Source organism: Falco punctatus (genome assembly GCF_963210335.1).
Source record: "Falco punctatus genome assembly, chromosome: 5".
In the NCBI taxonomy this organism is placed as follows: domain Eukaryota; kingdom Metazoa; phylum Chordata; class Aves; order Falconiformes; family Falconidae; genus Falco; species Falco punctatus.
In genome coordinates this window covers 1,511,026-1,530,915 of record NC_137584.1, presented here as the reverse complement: position 1 = coordinate 1,530,915, position 19,890 = coordinate 1,511,026, and the positions used below count along the sequence as shown (strand labels likewise).

Below are 19,890 nucleotides of genomic sequence, written 5' to 3'. Positions count from 1 at the left end.
CAGGTTGTCACATTGGTCCCAACCCTGGAGAGGTAAATTGTTAGCATTTTATTGTCATATGTATTACCCTGCTATAAAGAGTGTAATTTACCTATTCAGTTAACATGAGCCATGGTTGTAAGGGCTGCCATTTGATTTTCTAAACTGCATGAGCATTCATAATCAACTTGTAAAAACTGGGCCATGATGCATTAGAAGCTATTAAGCCATCATTTACAAACACTTTGAAATACTGCTGAGTTCCTTTATGCTTAAAAGAGAAAATAACTGATGTATTTCAGTTTAGTAACATTTGATAAATTCATGCAAGGAAAGCCTAAAAGCACTGTTAATTAATCAAAATCAAACTAATAGACCAAATGCATTTGTGAATCAAGGGGGAGGGGAAGTTTTTAATAGAGCTCAGGGGAGTCAGAGTCCCAACTTCTCCTGAATTTAAATGGGAATTTGCTGCCTAGATGCCTTGGGTGTTGCTAAAAAACTCAGCCTAAGCCAGTGGTTGTGTAGTCCTTTCTCATCCTCATTTAGAAGACGCTGTTGATGAAGTAACAGTTATCATGTAATGCATGTATTATGTATATGCATTTAGCATGCTGCGTGCATCACATGAACATTAAAAGCCAGTTCCACTTCTCACTAGATGCCCTTCAAAATAAACAAATTTTAGGATAGTCTGTAGTTTTTCAAATATACCTTTCTAAATGAAGTCTACAAGAAAATTCAAAGGTGTATTGAGCAAAGTCACGGGCAATAGTGTGGAGAACCACAAATAGTTCAGCATTTCCTGTGGAACTTTAAAAGAATACTTCCACCGGTATTTGCTAAATATAGATAAACTTAATCTTATAAAGACTTTATTGCATTAAAATTTACAACTGACATCATTACTGGAAAAATATCATACAGTTTGAACTAAAAACTCCTAGCTGAATTTGTATCTATGACTTCTGAAATTTCTTCAGAAATTGAAGCCATCAGTATTTTTTTTAACAACTATTTGAGCACAATACCCATTTAAAGCTGCCTTATTGACTTTTCTGTAAAAAAAAATTTTTGAACAGATTTTTTTTCCCCAACAAAATGGTATCTACTATGAATACTATGCAAATTTCTATCAAACATTTGCTTTCCAGCTTAAAAAAACAACAAAAAAAGTGTGCCACAAAACTGAAAAGTTTATGGCTGCCAGTTTTATGATTGAAAACACAATTGATTATTTTTTTTATTTGCAAACACCACTGTGATGCTTGGCAGGGTGTGCAGGGGACGTGCCAGACCTCCAAAGCAGCAGAGCAGTCACATTGCCCAGGCTACGACTGACTGAACCCGCTGCAAATGCTTTTCTGCTCATTCAGCAGCCTTAGCACACTTTGAAAGAGCTACACATTTCTAAAGTGCAACGAACTACCTGGAGCTATGGCAGCAGTTCTAAACTTAAAAAATTGCATCTCAATGAAACCTTTGAAACTGACAACTTCTGAACTATTCAGTTGTTTTCTCAAAAAGTCAGGGTGGAATAGGATGGGAGTGGCATAATTCCTGTTTCCCTTTAAAGTTATGAAAGTACTTTATGAAAGCTCAATCTGCAGAGAACTCCAGTTTTGTATCGTGCGTCCCATAAAGTGCCTCACCCTTAATTTCAGTCAAAATTCACTCTCTGACACAATTTAGCTTTTTGTTATACAATGAACTGCAAAAACTTTGCTGACCAATTTTTTTTAATTAATTGTTTATTTTTAAATAGGCAAGGTTTGCCCAATAAATAAATATAAACGATGAAACATTCTAAAGAGAGGTGGAGCAGAACCATATATTTTCAGAGTCATGAACTCAGGGCAAAATTTATTCCATTTATAAATACTTAAAATTAATTTAATGAGAAAGGATTTGGGTAGTCAAGGGATATGTGTCTTTGCTAGGTATCTTCCCTGACTCAAGCTCCTGTGAAAAGAATGCAGTAGTCTGAAGGGCAGTCATTTTAGATAATAAGTGTTGTAGTAAGTACTTCTTATGATATATATGAAACTCATTTTTAAAAACATCAGGTGGTGAGCTCTTGAAAGACAGGAGAATTTTTACAGAGGTCAAAACCGGCTAAGATGTCAGTAAGTAAAGCTGATTTTAATGAATTAGTGCATACTGGACTTACTTACTGGCCATTTAAAGACAGTCAGAATGTGGAAAACACCAGGACAGTGATATAGTTTATATCCAGAACAATTGTCTTTAATTGTACTTTATGAGTAAACCACTAAAGTGTTTTGTTTTTTTTTTTAATCAGTAACTTCCACTGTTACAAATGCTTTTCTGAGCTATTGCACATGGGTATTTAAAGCATGCTAATACGGTATTGTTTATTTGTCAGGACATGGAATATGACAAACTTTCCTCTTAGCATTTTAGATTTTACAAACACCCACTACAGTCTAAATCTAAAAGGTTATGTGAAAGAGCTTGCCAGAACTTTCTAAGTTGTACACAAAAGCTGGAAGGTCGCTTGTTTTGGATGAAAGGTACTAGCTCACAGCTTTTTAAGACATTTGAAACCAATTTTTCAGAACTGTAGGTGGTGTCCTTTTGGATATCACAAAAACCCCCAAGAAATATGCTGAATCACATGCCTAATATGTCTCAAAGTTATATATGTACTGCACTGTTATGCCTGCTGCGATGAAAATTTGTCTCTGAATCTCTGAACGTTTGTGTTTGGAAATCTGAATTTTGATAAATAAATTATTCTAATTGGGATAGAGACTGTAGCTTTTTGCAGCTAGGTTGTAAACAAGTGTTTTTTAGTCAGCTGGACCATATCTACAATCCTTTTTAGGGATGTTAAGCAAGGGAATTTGGGAGTGAATGTTCACAAAATTAGCATGTTTTTTATTTCCTTTATTGTAACAAAAAGAAAGCAATCACATTCAGACTACTCTCACTGGGTAATTTTGTTTTGGAAGTAGGTATGTACAGGCCCTAGTAAAATCAACGAGTGTTGACTATCTAAGTACCTAAAGAGAATTACAAAGAACAACTGGGCATTCCCAACGGTGCTCTGCACTGAGTAATTTCAAAATTTGGCATTCAGAGCTGTTTTTCTATCTAACTTACCATGGATAAGAACCATCCATGTATAATATAGGGACAATGAGACAACAGGAAAATGGTAGTTTTAGAAGTTGTTCTCTCTGCCTCCTCACTTCTGTTCAATGTCACAAAAAACTCAGCTGAAATGTAAAAAGCTTATGACGACTGAACAACAGGGGAGAGAAAAGGCTGGAAGCGGGGGAATCGAGACTGAATGCTGCAGTATCACTCTGCTAGTTAATGTTCAATAAAACTTTCACAAACCACCACAAATCACTCTACACATTTCATCATTTGAAGCCTTTTTATTTCATGTTTTCTGAGCCCCTGAAGAATCATTTTAATTCCTTTCTTGTGACATTTTCCTTTGAGACCCAGAAGCAGGAGAGTAAACTTGAAACCCTATAACAAAAAAGGATGTTTGTATTCTTTTGTTTTTTAGAGGGAAGTGGATAAAAAAACTTAAAAAAAAAATAAATAAACAGCATTCTATTTGTAAGAGTTGCAAGACCAGAAAATACCTGCCTAAACTTGAGCTACTCAATTTTTTACTTTCTTTTATTGTGAGAATAGCTTCGCAGACCTTGAGAGCACTACATGTGAAAGCTCAGCAGCTGAAATTTAGAGATGTCTAGGTACCATTCCTTTAGATATGCGTCTTTAACAAATCATAAATAGTATATTCTACTAATTAGCACTTCCCTTCCCATCCCTTCCCTTCCCAATTGGATAGTGAAAGAATGAACTATTGAAAGACTCCAGCATCCAACTGCCTCTGAAACAGTTGACTGAGCATTTCTTTTCCATGGAAATACATCTTCTAAAAAGTCATCTGGTTTACTGGTTTGGTTTTTGTTTTTGTTTTTGTTTTTTTGTTTGTTTGTTTGTTTGTTTTTTGTGATACATTTTCCTGACTGAATTTTCTAATTTAAAAATCAAGGTATCTCATTTTTGGTCAAAGGTCAGACCCTAAAATGTCCAGTTCCAATCTGTTGAATAACACTTAATCGATGCTTTCCCACAGTAATTCGTTGTGACATGGCAGCTGTAGGCCAGACCACTGTTACTTTGATGGGTGAAGATCTCCAGCTGATTACATTGCTGACAGAAAAATACATATTTTTTGAGCTGAGCAAGTTCACGGACACCATGTAACTTAAGCTGTTAAAGCAATGTGCAGTCTGGGTACCCAGTATGGAAAAACAGAGACTCAGTAATAACTATAAGATACAGGCATCAGGTATCAATAAGAAAAATCTATTCAACTATTACTTTACTTGAAGCAAAGCTTTTTAGACCAGTTAAGTAAATCAAAATGAAATATTCTAATATGGCAATGAAAAAATAATTTCTGTTGATCTGAAAATGATACATATTTGATTTTGACATTTTAAAGTCAAAATATTGGAATTTCAAAATCTCAGTTTGAAATCAGAGCTCCAGAAATGCTGAAGTTTCCTGCAGGGCAAAAATTTCTAGATTACAATTAGTATCATCCTAACTGTTTAAATTTGCTAAGGATGTAATTATTCCTTTTACATTATTGGTTTTGCTATTTTTGCCTAAATAATCATTCTTTGTTTTAAACGCTATAAGGATAGCTAAAAGGGGCTACAGAAGCGAGTCTTAGAATCCTTCATGAAGTTAATAAATACTTCCTTTGCTTTTATTTGAGCACATGGAAGTGAATTATGATACAGCATAGTGGCTAAAAAAAGGAATCCTACTTGTCATTTGAAATGTCTCAAGTGCTGTGGTGATGTTGTTTGTGCTGATCTGTAGGTAGTCTTGTCTCCCATACACAAAAGATCATTCTCTTTCAATTAAATTTTGGGTTAGATTTCATCAGGCACTCCTAACACGTATGTAATGAACTCAGTAATAATATGAACATGGAGAAAATGAAGAATCTGGCCAAAAATAATTAATTTTATGACTCATAATTGAAAGCTTCAGAAAAATGTTTGGCTATGTACCTCCCATTATTGCTAAAAATTAAGTCCTCAGTCTGGAAGACACAGATTCAGAAAAACAACCAACATTATATTTCCAGTAGTTTAAAGACTTGCACATAAAAATGGGAGAGATGTGTTCAGCCACCCTCTGACCAGAGAGACTGAAACCTTCTCACAAGAAGCTCCTCTCAGAAAAGCACTCAAGTACCAGGCTGACACCAGGTTTGGCTGTTGCACCAAATATTCTGCCACCTCTCTAGAAACAGGGCTGCTAGGCACAAACACACACAGGGGCTGCACAGGAGGGACAAGGAGAGCACTCGCAGGTCAGTGGTGGGGGACGTGACCTGTGAGAGAATGCTTTTTGTGGGATCCTGCATTTTATTTAAAAAAAAAAATAATAAGAGGATGCAATTCATCAAGAAGCCTCCAAGCAGAAACTGAAAATCTGATCATGGCTTTTTTAAATGAATGCTCCTCTGTGAAACACCACATACCCTCGCTTGCTTTCTCTCTGTTTTGCCTTAGAGACCCTGTCTAACCTGTAGTCTGACAGTGGGGACACACTTTGAAGTGTATGCTCTAACTGTAAATTTATCACCAGCCATTTTAAAGAGAAAACTAACTCTTTCCTCCATCCAGAGGGGAGGATTTATGTTTTTAATTCAATGGGAAAGCTCAAATTACCGTCCAGCCTTGCAAAAGAAGAGGCATCACATCTCCGAGAGAGAGAGAACTCAGCTCTATGGTTGCTGTTGGCAATAGGTGTCCTTACATTTACGTATATGTTGCTGTGAATCCCATAAGATTAGAATAACTGGCTTGATTTAGCCTGAGGAAGGCCATAGTATCCTTCAGATACTTAATAAATTACTGCAATGAGAAAGCCAAGTCCACTGTTCCAATGGGCTAGGGCAAGAAACGAGATATTACTGGGAAAGCTTTTAGGGACTAAAATGGATGCCAAAGTTACAGAATTTGCACCACCAAACGCTTAGGCAAGGACAAATATCTGTCTAGGGTGGTTCAGGAATAAAATACTACGATGTCAGAGGGAATATATGACCTCTGAAGGTCTCTTCTGACCTTTTTCCCCCCGCTATGTTTCTTTAGATTCCTATGCTGGGCCTGTGAATGCCGAGTACTTTACGCCTCTTGTCACGTGAGTTTAGGGCATTTCTTTGCAACGCAGTGTGGGGTATCTCAGTAAGGATAATTAGCCCAGACAAACTACCGTACTAATTTGCCTATACAGCCTCCAGAACTGATGTTATGCTTCTTCTGGGATTCTTGGATGCCATCCACTTTCCTCTGCACTTCATATTTTCTTCCTATTTAAACTTCCGCCCAGTTGCCAGGAGGTAATTGATGTTTCTCCACCCTTCCAAGTTCCTTTCTATACATTACCTCTAATTTTGGTCCATAGACTTTAAAGGTTTATTAATAAGCATAAGTCATATTTTAAGAACTTAGAAGAATGTGAAAAAGCAGGGTGGTTATGGTATACACATTACCTAGCTTAAACATCTTTTACACCTTCTTTTAACTCATTAATAAATATTTTACATATATATAAACTGCCTTACATATACTTTTAGCTGTTAAAGAGGACATAAAAAAGGTAAAATATAAAAAACCTTAAACTGACTACTTGCTTTTAATTTGGAGTTTCATTAAAAAAAAAACAGGAAAAAAGCCTACAGCACTGCTTATTTTCATAAACAATGCTATTTGTTTTGTGCTTTTTATTATTCAGGGTAGAGAAAAGTTGATTTACATAAGTTGATGGCACATGTGTGTGTATATACACTTCATATAGCCATTTGCAAGCAAGCAGTTACATTTATCCGATAATTGTGAACTGAGAGAGGTTACATACAGTGTGTAAGTCTAAAATTACTGTATGAAAAAGCAGCTAGAGGCATGTTCTCATTCAATAAACATTCTACTCCTCTGCATGGATATTTCTGTGGGTTTTTAGCTTCTTGGATAAGTGTCACTTATAATCTTTTAATTAATATTGTGCTGTAGAGTGAAGGCATGAATGGATGCTACTGACTGTTATTGCCGTAGTGCCCAGAAGGATGCTACTGTTTTGCCAAAAATGTTCTGTCACTAATGTGAGGCCTGTTGACAGACTGTTGTTTATATGTGTCAACATGATGCCAAGTCGATTGTTTCACTACAGGAATCCTGGCTTGGCCCCAGTGGCTGTCTGAGGCTTTGTAGACAAAAAGATACTTTTATAGCAGCAAGCAAAAGGGAACAGCTTTTTGGACTTTTATCTTGATCGTGTAGTAACTTCTCTCTTATAGATACTAAGACGATTAATAATCAGGAAATTTTGCAGGCAACTTGATACATTGAATTTTATACTCTCTGGACAGAGGAAGGACTTGGAAATTAAATGGGGCTGTTAAGTGAGTCTAATCTAATTATTGTACTAGATATTTAATGATCTTAGTACCAAACAGAAAAGTTGTGACTTGTTTGGAAGTCCATTTTAGTGCAAAATGTTTTAATTGTTTCCTGTTTACTCAGAATAAATAAGTAGATTGAGTCTGGGTGGGGAACTGTACTGCAGATTTTTTAATACAGACTTCACCTTCTGGGGTCGCTGGATTCCATGCTCAGACTCCTGTCTACACTTCTGTCTGGGTAGTACACAGCAAGCAGGAGGCTCCAGTGTTGCAGAAAGAGGAAGCCGATCCTTCCTGTTGGCTCCAAACCGTTGGTGTATTTTCAACAACTGTTTTTGTCTGCTTCAGGGGACGATAACTGATTATTGCTCAGTATGAAAGCTTGATATTTATGAAAATATGTTAATTTAATGGGAGAAACATTATATACTATTTAGAAAAGGTCATCTAAAGAACAGTCTTTATTATTTCCATCTTGATTCCTTCTCATTGGGTTATCTCAATTTCTCTCAAACTAGCACTACTACTGGAAAAGTGTCTTTAATTTCTTGCCCAAACCAGTGGGATGTTTGTTACAAGTAGATTGCCAACTGTCATTTTTGGGCAGAATCCTTAAATACATGGTCCTGTCGTCTAGTCAGAAAAATGTCTCCAAATCTCACATGAAAATGCCAGAAAATCCATCACAAGGATATAGAAACTGTGTGAAAAATACCTCCAGCTTTTGATCATTCTGCCCAAGGCTCACCACATGGTATCCCAAATATTCATTGGAGATGCAAATTCTGCATAGCTGGTGCTATAAGTCAGTGATAATAATGAGGGTTCTGTGACTCAGAAATGTGATCAATTATATTTACATGTATCCCAGGCTGAACTACACTACTGGAGAACAGACTGACAGTGTGAAGGACTGAGTCTTTCAAGGTGGGCTTCAAAGTGTGCCATCGAATAAGGATATCAGGACTGCTACTACTCATAATAATTTGTCAGTGCCAGGCCTGTATTTCTTCTGATAAAGGTCAGACTTTCAAATATATTCTTCTGTTAAAATACACTTCCTCTGTAACCTACAGACACAAGTCAACTAACTTGGTCTTTTGTCCCCAGTCTTCAGGGAGTAAAACTTTTGTCCTCTAAATCCAATAAGCTTGGCATATAAGCATCATTTCTACCATGTGCAAGAGGGATTTCTTAGAACCTTCTGCTGTGTGGGCAAGTGACAAATCTGGCAGCTGTTTCAGTAGCCAGTAGACCATCTCCTAACTTCTGTCCCTGAACCCCACCTACAAGGCTCCCCGTGACTCAATATCCCCGCCAACCTTAATGGACAAAAGAAGCTGAAAATGTACTGCAATGTATTGCTACAAAAGTTGGATAAATTCAAGGCTGAGGAGCTTATCTAAAACACCTAGCTCCAGGGATCACCACTGTAGTATTGATACCAGCATATTTCTGTTTTTCTACATCATGTTTGGAGGCAGAAGGGTTACTACAGTGAAGACCAGGCAGTTTTTCAGTGGACTTATCTGTTTTCAATGTACGAAGGTTCAAGTGTAAGACAAGACATTTAGTGATTGATCAGTGTGCAATAAATGCAGACTAGCTGGTTTTGCCTTTCATCCTCCTAAAATTTTGGTTATAGATATTTTGGTTGCATCTATTTAAAACGGAACGTCTATTGAAAAAGGGGAGACAATGTATTTTCCTTCATATACCTCAGTTCATACTTTCCTTTTTCTTTAAAACACTTCCTTTTTTCTTTATTTAGATTTTTAAAAACCCAGAACATAGCTTTGTTTTAAAGCTCTGAGAAAGCTCTAAGAAAATGAATCTCTCTCTTCCTTTTTCTTTTTTTTTTTTTTTTAAAATTGTGGTTGCAGAATTCTAAATTATGTATGTGGTAGAGTGTATGTAGTGAGAAAAGAGCAAATGCCAAATGAAGCCAATGACAGTTTTAAAATTCATGAAAAATCAAAGCTAAAATGAGAAGCATGAAAACTATAAATCATTACTTCCTTGCCTCACAGCCAGCTAATCCAAGAATCTGCATCAGTTTTATTTTGCCAGTTGTGTAATCTCACAGAACCATTGAGCTTTTGGGAATCCAACTAGCTGGTGAGGAGTTCAGTTCTGGTCCACCTGGCCTGTACACAGAGCATTCTTCCAAGAGGTAAGGTTTAAAAAGATATTTATTTTTTTTTCAGGCCACTCCTGAGTCACCACAGAAGAGTGAACTCACTTGTCTGCACAAACTGAAACTGGTCAACTTTCTCTTGGCTTGCTCCATGAGACAGAGAAGTGGTCCCACAGGAACTGAAGATCTGTCTTCCTATTTCCAGATGCATTGTAGGTAGATCAGATGGATTTTCTAGCCTCTTTAGGGGATGAAAATATATGGATATCACATATCACCAGGTTTCTGTTCTCACCGTGACAATGTGACTTTTGCAGATAGCCTGCTGTTCCTAACACGTCTCAAAGAGGAGGTGTTTCAGTCTTCAGAGTGAGAAAGAGTTGCCTTTGACTCATCACTGGCTTTTGACAGTTTTGCTGAACTAGGGCCAATAGTTCCTTATTTTCTACTTGCTTAAAATCACAACATATCAAGTTGCATTTGTGTGAATAACATGCTTTGGAATGTTTATTAGCAACAACTAAAATTTAATAGTGTAGTTAATTTATCTAACAATTAAAATTATTTACTAGTCAAAGGATTTTTCTCTTAACCAATAGCAAGCAGCTCTGCTTTGCAAGGTAATTTAAGATTATTTAGAGTTATTACTGTTTATGTTATTTTTGTGCCAGACACCACATAGATCTAAATAGGCACACAGTGCCTACATATCATACTGTCCAGGTAATCAGTCTTGCAAAGATTTCTTGTTTAGTCAGATCCCTTAGTCCAGGTATAGATGTTTAGCACATTAAGAAATAGGTTTCCTCAGACCACACATTTGGCTCGATGTTTTGAGATACATTTCAGACTGAGATTGCAATCTTTATCTTTAGCAAATGGGCATCTAATTAAGAATATATTAACTTGTCTTTCAGCCAACCCAGTTTTACTGGTTTCTGAAAGTCAACGGCTTTTCAGTTTCATACATCTTAACGGTGGTCTATTACCTTTGATTCATGCAGCTTCCATGTAAATTAATAGGTAGGAATTGCTTATACTGGAGAAATTAATTCATATCTATTTTCTTCTGTGATAGCATGATTTTACCAAAATAGAGCAGCTAAAATTAGTGAAATGCTGCAACTCTTCCATTTTTTCTAATTTGATTTAGACTTTGCATTGAAGATTTTATTTATAATTTTTATAGAAATATTTTATGGCTCCTATTTGTTCTGGATGACTACAAAGAGGAGTTAATGTAGACATTTGCATTTTCTGCAAGTTTTTAAAAGTCCAAGCAGCAGCTCTCTTGTCTCACTTCCCCATAGGAAAAACCCATGGATATAAGTCACCTAACTTAAACTGACCAGGGTAGACGTATAACACAAGTTAACATGTAAATCCCTCTTTCACTACAGTCTGGCCACGATGTCTAGATTGTAGTCTGCCTTCTCTTGTTAAGAGAGGACTGCTCTAATACAAAACTGATCAAGTTGTCATTTGCACCTGAGTCTGTCACAGCACTCAGAAGACGCTTATATAGAGCTGATAATCTGGGGCACCATTTGCAGGTGGAATAAACTACAGCAGGTAGGAGAGCCAGTCCTGCTCAAACCCACACCTGAATGTCTGCAGCAACTTTACAGCTATTTTACACACATGATGCTGCCCTGCATTAGACATCAAGTTGTTATCTTTCTATACTGGATCTTTTCCAGTATTTATTATTTTCTTACTGTGCTGTTTGTTTTGATAGAAGGTTACCAGGATAGAAAAAGTGCTCATAGGAAGTTCTATGATAGATGGAAGTCTAATATATTCTGTGTCTTGGTGTAATTCCTAGGTGTAATTCCGAAGGTAGATTCATACTGTGAGAAATTGGAGCATATTCCTGTAGTTTAGCATTTCAGTGCTGTTAGGATGAGTAAGAATTTTGTTATATGCATTTCTTAAATAGAATATGCTTCACCCCAGAATACTACTTGACAGATCAATATTTATTTGGAACAGTACCTACAGTTTTCCTAGATATGAATATTGATAGGAAGAGAAAAATAATAGTCATTTGCAAATTGAAGGCTACAGTAAAATTGAATTCTCAAGGATTTCTTGACAAAGAATTCTCTGAAAGATTATGGAGGTTCCCAGTCTTGAAATATGTGTATTTATTAATTATTTCTGCAGGTGAAATATTCAGGATTAATGTTAGTTGCATGTGGTTTCAACTTCACATTATGTCATAATAATCTTCATGACTACTTAAAGAGCTGCTGTTAATGCTCATTAAAAAAAAAAAAACGCCAGAATTCAACTATGAAAACATCACACGTTTAAGCAACACATGTAAAAGGCATGCAATGAAAACAGTGTCATGAAAATCTCTTACTTGGTAAGTAATGAACTTGGAGAGAACTTATTTAGCAGTGATGAACGCATAAAAAATTACTACCTGACTGCTGAAATCCTCTAATAACTAGATTCAGATATGGTTAGTGACAAAAACTGGTCCAGTGACAAAATTTGAATAACACGTTGGTTAGCTTAAAGACTAACTGCTTTAAGCATTTTCCATTTCTTAACGGTGGTTAAGGAGCTGTTATTTCATCAGTGATTTCTCCCTTGACCTTTCTGATGAACGCAAATAGTGTAACACACCTCGTACTAATGAAAAGGATGGAAATAAGTGTTGCCACTGATAAACTTTTATGAGTAGCAAGTTAGTTACTTTGAGCATAGAGCTAGAGGCTACAAAGCTTGCCAACTTCTTGATCAAGTTTTTTTTTTTTGTCATCATTGACCATATTTGTCTAAGGGAACAAGCTGACTCTTCAAAATGAATTTAATTTGGCAGGAAATAAAAGTTCAAAATAGAACTATTTTGCTACGTGTTTACTCTGAAGTTCACAAGGAATGTTAGTTTTGATGCAGGTTAGACCTACAATGTCTTTAAATATAATGTTTAAATTATTTTTTTAACATACTTAGCAAGTGTGTGAAACTTTTGGTGTATGTATTTTAATTACAGAGCCCATTACAAACAAAGACCTTGCAGATAGGTGTCATAAACCTAGTTCAAGAATCTTTCCAGTAATCATTATTCAGAGGAATTTAATCAGATATCAACAATGAAAAGGATTTAGTGAAAAGGCTAAGGTGAGATCAAACTTTGTTGCCATGATAAGCAGTGGATGTATTGTGGTTTTCAAAAAAGAAAAAGTTAATTGTTTAGGACGTGGTAAGCTATTCTGGCTAACAGCTATCTCTGTTGTAACATCTATGGTGTAGCCATAGATTTAAAATCTAAATAACTAACAGCCATACTTTTTTATATTTTTTTTACTGTAGGTTCTGGATAGAATTTAGCCAACATAAAACCCAAACAAAACACTTTCCCTCTTCCTTTCTCCAACTTGTAGAGCTGCTAGGAGCTCTGAGCTCAGAAATCCAGGTTGTGTACTCCTAGCTTCACACGTTGTCACTTTAACAATAACAACATTGGCGTCAGAGCTTAACTGGTAAATGTGTTAATGGTGCAGAAAATGGAGTGGAAAACAGCCAGTTCTTAGACAGGTATGCATAAGGACTTTTTAAGGGCTTTAAAAATATTTTACTCAAATTTCTCAGGCATTGTTGGGACTGCTTTTAAGCCTTCCTCTGCTTTCTTTCCTCTACAATTACTGTCATAATCATGCTTAAATGGATTGTAGGGTTCTTTGGTTTACAGAGTAGAAGGGGCCAACAACTGTTCTTTCCTCTAACATTCATTGTTCACTTTAAAAACTTAAAAATTTTTTTTTGTCTACTCACAAATGACTTGTTTTAAAAACCTACTATTTGTTTCTTCAGAAAGATGCACTTCTTGAATCTAATATAAGTGCTCACTAGAATTTGTTATGTTTTCTTTTCCTCTTATAAAAATAATTTGCACAGTGGTTACACATTACTTTTTCTCATTTGTTCTAAATCGAGCATGTATTTCATTAATTTTTCCCATAGGTAAGGGCACACTTTGAGTTTATTTAATAAATATTATCTGTATCCAGCATTTAGAAGTTTGGTAGTATTTAAAATGTTTTATTACAGTGAAGTGTTAAACAGGAGGAAGTTAAAACCATGTAGTCAATAGAATCCATCATCTATTTTATGCAGAATCCAAACTGAAATTTCTATGAGAGCATGGAATAAACATGGGTAGTACCCTGAGCCATCTTGCTGTGGAAAAGCCATCTCGTGCTTAAAAGCAGAGTTTATTTTAGGAATAAACTAGTAAATAGGAGAAATCCTGAAGATTGATATTCTGAAGATGGTATAAGCAATTATAGTTCATTCAGAAGCTGCAAATCCACCATCCTGGCGCTGTGAATGTTGTAGAGAGCTACCAGAGCAGTGAAATGGAAAAGTGAAGCTTGAAAGATATATCTCCCAAAGGAGAAGAGTGAACTCAGGCCAAGTACAAAAAATAGGAAATGCCAATATATTTTGAATTATTCCTAATGGTTGTAGATCTTTAAAAAGTTAACTCGGCAGTCAAGAATATGGACGAGCTGGAATCTGAGTTGCACATCCAAACCTGGGTGCTGCTTTTCTCAGACACCACTGCATAGCACATAAAATGCACAGAATATTAGTGGTGAGGTCTTAGAGGACAGGTTTCTGACATACTCCGTCTAGATTCTCTTTGGTGCATTCTGAATAGGATGAGTCTTTCTGGTAATTTCCTTTTCTGTATTTTCTTTTTCCTCTAAACACAATACAGTGGATGTGATCTACACTCATAATGGGACAGTAAAATCAGGAGAATAAGGCTTTTATATATCCATTCCTATATTGCTGTAACTTTACTTACCCAGCAAATACAGTGTGTCCTCTCATCATTCCCTGAGGGAACATGAATGGTTTTGGAAGGTTGTATTTGTGTTTATTTACAATTTGCATATTCCTATATGTGTTAAGAAAGCAAGGTCACAGGCGTTAACCCTGCATGGTGTATGGAAACAGGGAGGCAGAGAGAGTAATGGGCAAATCTTGGTTTTCCACCCAGAGGTAGATTTGGGAATGTTACTTTTGGAACCCCCTGAAACACCTAAATTTCCTTTTGCCCTTCACAGCCCATTTCAAGTATGGGTGTGGGATACTGAGAACTTGGCAGGTATAAACAGAGCTCCAGCAACATTTTTGTGCAATTTGGCAACTGACAACAAAAAGCATGGTGGACATGGACCCGTACTGTCTTCTCATTTTGCTGACAATTGAAAATGTAAGTGATGGAATTTGAGATTCACGGGGGGTGAAAGAGAGGAAGGGACAGGATGGGAGAGAATAGTAAGATCTGAAAAGGACTAGAGACAAAAACAGGAGGGTTGAAATAGTGAGAGAGATGGAAGAATGCATGCACACTAAAATGGAAGGGGAAAAAATAGGGCTACAAATAAGATTAAACAATACATGAATCCTTCTAACTTCTCCTCAGTGGCACCTTTTTCTCCTGTATGAACAGCATTTAACAAGAATTAATACTGAAATCAATAGGGATTACTTGCAGAGTCAGGTATTACTTGGTGTGACTAATGATGGCAGAATCAGGCCTTGCTTTCTAAAGCAGAAAGCAAGATGAATGTGAAAGATGAAAATATATCACTTGGGCTATCCAGCAAGGGGACCTCAGAAGTCTGCGGAGGCTGCACAGCTCAACTGATCATCATATTCCATATTAACTGCCAGTCTGTGGTACATTCTGCTTGTAATTGCTATTATTTTTGATGGTTGCTGGATAACTATGTGCTTACCCTTTCTTGTAAAACAGGGAAAGCTGGGGTGTCCCAAAATTTCTAAGTTTGTGAAAGTTAGGTTCTTGATAAACACTTAAAACTTTTCCGTTAAGGTGCTTTTTTTTCCAAAAAAATCTTCTGTCACTGTTAGAGTCATAATTCTCCTATCTGTATTGTCCTTCTCGGAATAGTCCTGGAACAGCCAACAAGTACAAACGAATGATCAGTTCACTTTGTTCAGTGCTTAAGACTAGCAATAGAAATTTTGCCTGGGTTTTATGCATGAGGATTTCCATTTTTAACCACATTTCTCTACATTCTGTTGCTGTATTTCTTTGTTATATATTCAGTTGTCATGGTAGATGATAGTTGCATTGGAAGACTCAATTCTTACTTTATCTTTGAAATTTTTCTAGTGTGTCATATTCTGGCTTGACCACTGATATATCACAGAAACAATTCCTTCCAATGAAGAAATAATGATGTACAGTTTATGTGGTACATGGAAGACACTGGTATGTCTACATTAACTTATTAGTCTGTGGAACAGATGTACTTTTGAAACATACTGCAATTTTATGTAAAACTAAACCAGAAGATATTCTCTAGGAGCACACCTAGTCCACTGCACCTGGTCAATGAGACCACACTATTGTAAGATCCACTGCCACTGCGTAGCTTTACTTGGTAATGCAGATATAGTCACTGTATATGAGAAGAAACAAAATGGAAAAAATACTCAAAAACCTCATGTCCAGGAAAAGGATCAGTTTAGTTTCAGAGAAGGATTCCAACAGCTCTTTATAGCAGATTTCTCTAGAATATAGTAGAGTATTATAATATCCAATAGAATTTCAGAGAGCGTGCTATCTTTGCTACAGAATCCCTTAGGATGGTTCAAAAGCCTGTAGGAAGTATATAATTTTCTCAAATTATGTAAATTATTTCAGAGTAATTTCTATAGGAAATAACTGGTGGTATCCTTATTAAATCCTTCAGGACTTTTCCATAAGGGAGGGATTTCTGTACTTTGGAGATGAAGCTATAGCATTTTATTAACTCTGCTGAGTTTATGCACCTAATACTTAAGCAGATTAATAACGTGTGTGGCAGAGATCTTGGGGCAACATCACAGGGCCAGTAAGAATAATAGTTGGCTGGTAATACAGCCACAGCATTGAGCCTTTATAAATCATTTATTACAGTAAAAGGTACAAAGAGTAATGATAGTAGTTCTTACCCACAATGACATTTTCATTTTGTTGCTGTTGTCCCATATTGGGTTTCCAAATAAAAAACAGTAGGAAAATATTGAAAATTGTCCAGTTCAGAGCTCAAATCTTCAACTATTTATTTTGCAGTCCTAGAAGTAATGTGAAGAACTTGTAAAAGAATTAAGAATAGAAATTATCTACCAGTATCTACACAAGAGTGTCATTGTGCATTTAGACGTGGGTTTGGATTACTCTTAGGGGTCAAAAACAAGCCTTAAAACCCCGTCACTTTCCTACAACCTGTTACATTGACTCCCTTATGTCTAGTTATTTGGGAGCATCTGCCTGACCAACTCCTTTTGTCTACTTCCACATGCAAACTGAAGCGTTCATTGGGGTTTAAACATTACAATGGCTTTGCCACTTGGATATGGCACCCGATAGCAGCATGAAATGTTGAGCAAGCACCAGATACTTAATACTTTTTATTTAATGAACTGTTTCTTTATTATTTTGCAAAACCTGTATAAGACGTTTTAATGGTTTAAAAAGTGCCCTGCATCCTACTTCATAGGAAGGGGACCTCATTCAGATTAACCTGTGACTTCAACAGCAGGTGGTAGAAAGAACCAACTGCTTCAATTACTGCTTTTGCGCATGACTTTCATGTGTTGCTAAGATTATCAGAGGAACCTGATTACATCCCCTTAGACACTATTGTTGGCAGAATGATTAAGCTGTTATTTTTTCTTTTTTTCTTTTTTTTTTTCTTTCTTTTTTAGACTGGAAACCTAAAGAGCTTTTTGGCATGAAGCAAAAGCACTGTGTATAGAGATCAGTGAGATAGTGAGTATCATCGCCCTGTAGCTTATCTCCACATATACAGCTCCCTGGTGGATCCCTATGATAAACATTATTGGAACAATTAGCTGCTGCTGACATAGAATCCAGACACAATGGCAATGGCCAGCAGCACTGAGCCAAATATCATGGAGCCAAAGCCCATAAAAAAGCAACACCAAGCTACTCTCCCCATTCAACTGCTGTCATAAAACCCTCCCAGTGCTATGTTTGCATAGCTGGCTTCACCGATATGGCACCGAAACACAAAAGGAGAAGCTGCAGCACTTGGCTTTGTTTAGCTGAAATTACAAGTCATTGAATTAGTATGTCATCTTTATTGCGCTGTCATGCAGCGGAGGTGAGGAAGGCTCTCTGTAATGGATGGAAGAGTTTGATGGCCTAAAAGACAGGCTCACAGATGGTTGTCGATATAAAACAGTTTGCCCTTTTTTTAAAAAAGGGATGGGGAAAAAAAGGCTGAATGGAATAGGTCTCTGCTGATCTGAGTAGCTGTAAGTAACAATATTTATGTAAGGCTGATCTTGGAGGCGTCTAGGGCTAGAAGGTGAACCAAGAGTTTGTCTAAAGATTAGGACTCAGAAGTGCATGCTAAGCCATTTAAAAAAATTTAAATATCAGTGAGGCAGCATGACCCGAAAGGTGAAGCAGGAAAGGTCTCGCTCAGAGGAAACTGTTGCCACTACCCTTGTGCAGGGGAAGGTACCCTTGTGTGATTCTGCAGCAGCAGCAGAATTCTCATCAGCAGAATCAATGGTAATGCAAAGCAAACTCAGGAGAAGAAATGATTTGTACATTTTAAGGGGCGCTGTGATAGTCTCTTCTTTGTTTAAACAGAAGGGAGGAAAAAGATATTTCCAATCAAAGTTTGCTGTTAGGGTCTAAGAAGAATGCTAAACCGCGCATAAACTTTTTACCTCAAACACACCACCACTTACCCAGTGCATACTCCCATGCAGTTTTCTCAAACTGATATTACAGTCATACCTAAAAATAGTGGTTTAGGACTAAACGTGACCCAGATTATGGAAAGCCCTTTTCTTTTTTAAATTACTCTTGGTGCTCTGGTTTTGTGCGGACCCGCCATTCATTTCAGTGAGGTCAGTCTTTTCAAAAAGCATGAAGGAAAGGCCATTCAAGCCCTTGATGTTGTCCAGCATCTCCATTACAAGGTTGCCAGTACTTTGAATTAAAGACCCTCGTATTGCCTTCTCCTCTCCTTCCCCCCCACCAGCTTCCTTACCACTCTCAGCACTATGGGTAGTCTGAGAGCTGTAACCGATCCCTCCCTAGTCGGGATAGTTTGGCTGGTTTGCTTAAAGCTTGTTCGGAGGGAAGATTACCCACAGAAAGGAGCCACCCTAGGCAAGGGATGCTGCCCCACGTGAGCTCAGGCTTGGATGTAAGAAAAGGAGCCACAGAGCTCTCCTCCAGCTTCCCCCTACACTATGTTTTTCTGTTTTATATTTTACACAATTTCTCCTTTATTCATGAGAATAAAGGACAAAAACAATTGCATGTTATTTTCATAGTCCCAAAAGTAGCAACAAGGTGATTGATCACCACCTCAGCGGTGGCAATGTTTCTCTAATGGTGGTAGCATTTTTAGAGATTTCTAAAAAACAGTTTTAATTTCAAAGTGCTGCATTTCCATGGCTTTTTCCTTATTCTGCCTCATCCAGGGCTTTGTTTCCAAGAGCAGGCTGAAATGCCTTTAAAACAAGCACTCCTCTGTGCTGCTGTTCTTCCTTCTTCCTTGGGACAGCTGAAGGCCATCAAGGCCTGTCCTCGTGGCTCTCCCTATAAAGGTAAGCACGTACAAGAGCCATGCAGGAGAAGCACATGAGGCAGGACTAGCACGTCGGAGGCATTTGAGATACAGAATCATGAGACTACAGGAAAACCTATTTTGCTAATAGCTGCCTTAAGTGGCACCTGACACTTCTCAGGAGAAAATGTTGTCAGTTTCATGTTCCCTGAAATAAATCTTTATCTCTGGGAAGGAAAAATGAGTAATTTGGAAGCCACCGTGATACTCCATGAAATTTGTGGATATTGTGTTGCATACAATAGTGCAACAAGTCCAAGATTAGTGCCTGCATAAAGTCTTACAAATGTCTTTTTAATTTCAGCCAAGCACCAGCAATTTCATTTATTTGGTTTGGCATGTTTTAGTTAAAGGGTGGGTTTTTTTCCATAGATAGTGTGCAGCACCTTCAGATTTTAAGAGATTTGCATGTACATTCTTAAAATGCTATCACAGATCACCTAATACAAAAATATTTTCTTTTATTTTGGACTGTCTGACTGAGCAAAATCTAAAATATGGAATGAAACAAATGAAGAGGGAGACTCCTTTTCAATTCTCTATTTGTTTTTTTTATTTCCTTATTAGGCTGTTTAATGTATCTATCAAAAAGTACTCTGTATTATACAGTCCAGAATTAAGACATATGAATGTCATCTATAAAA

The 19,890-nt window shown here is 36.9% G+C and overlaps 1 long non-coding RNA gene across 1 annotated transcript in view; it reads left to right on the top strand.

The window, feature by feature from the left end:
- LOC308064105 overlaps window positions 1–19,890 on the top strand; it is a 407,604-nt gene that overhangs the window by 8,728 nt on the left and 378,986 nt on the right. The window lies entirely within an intron of this gene.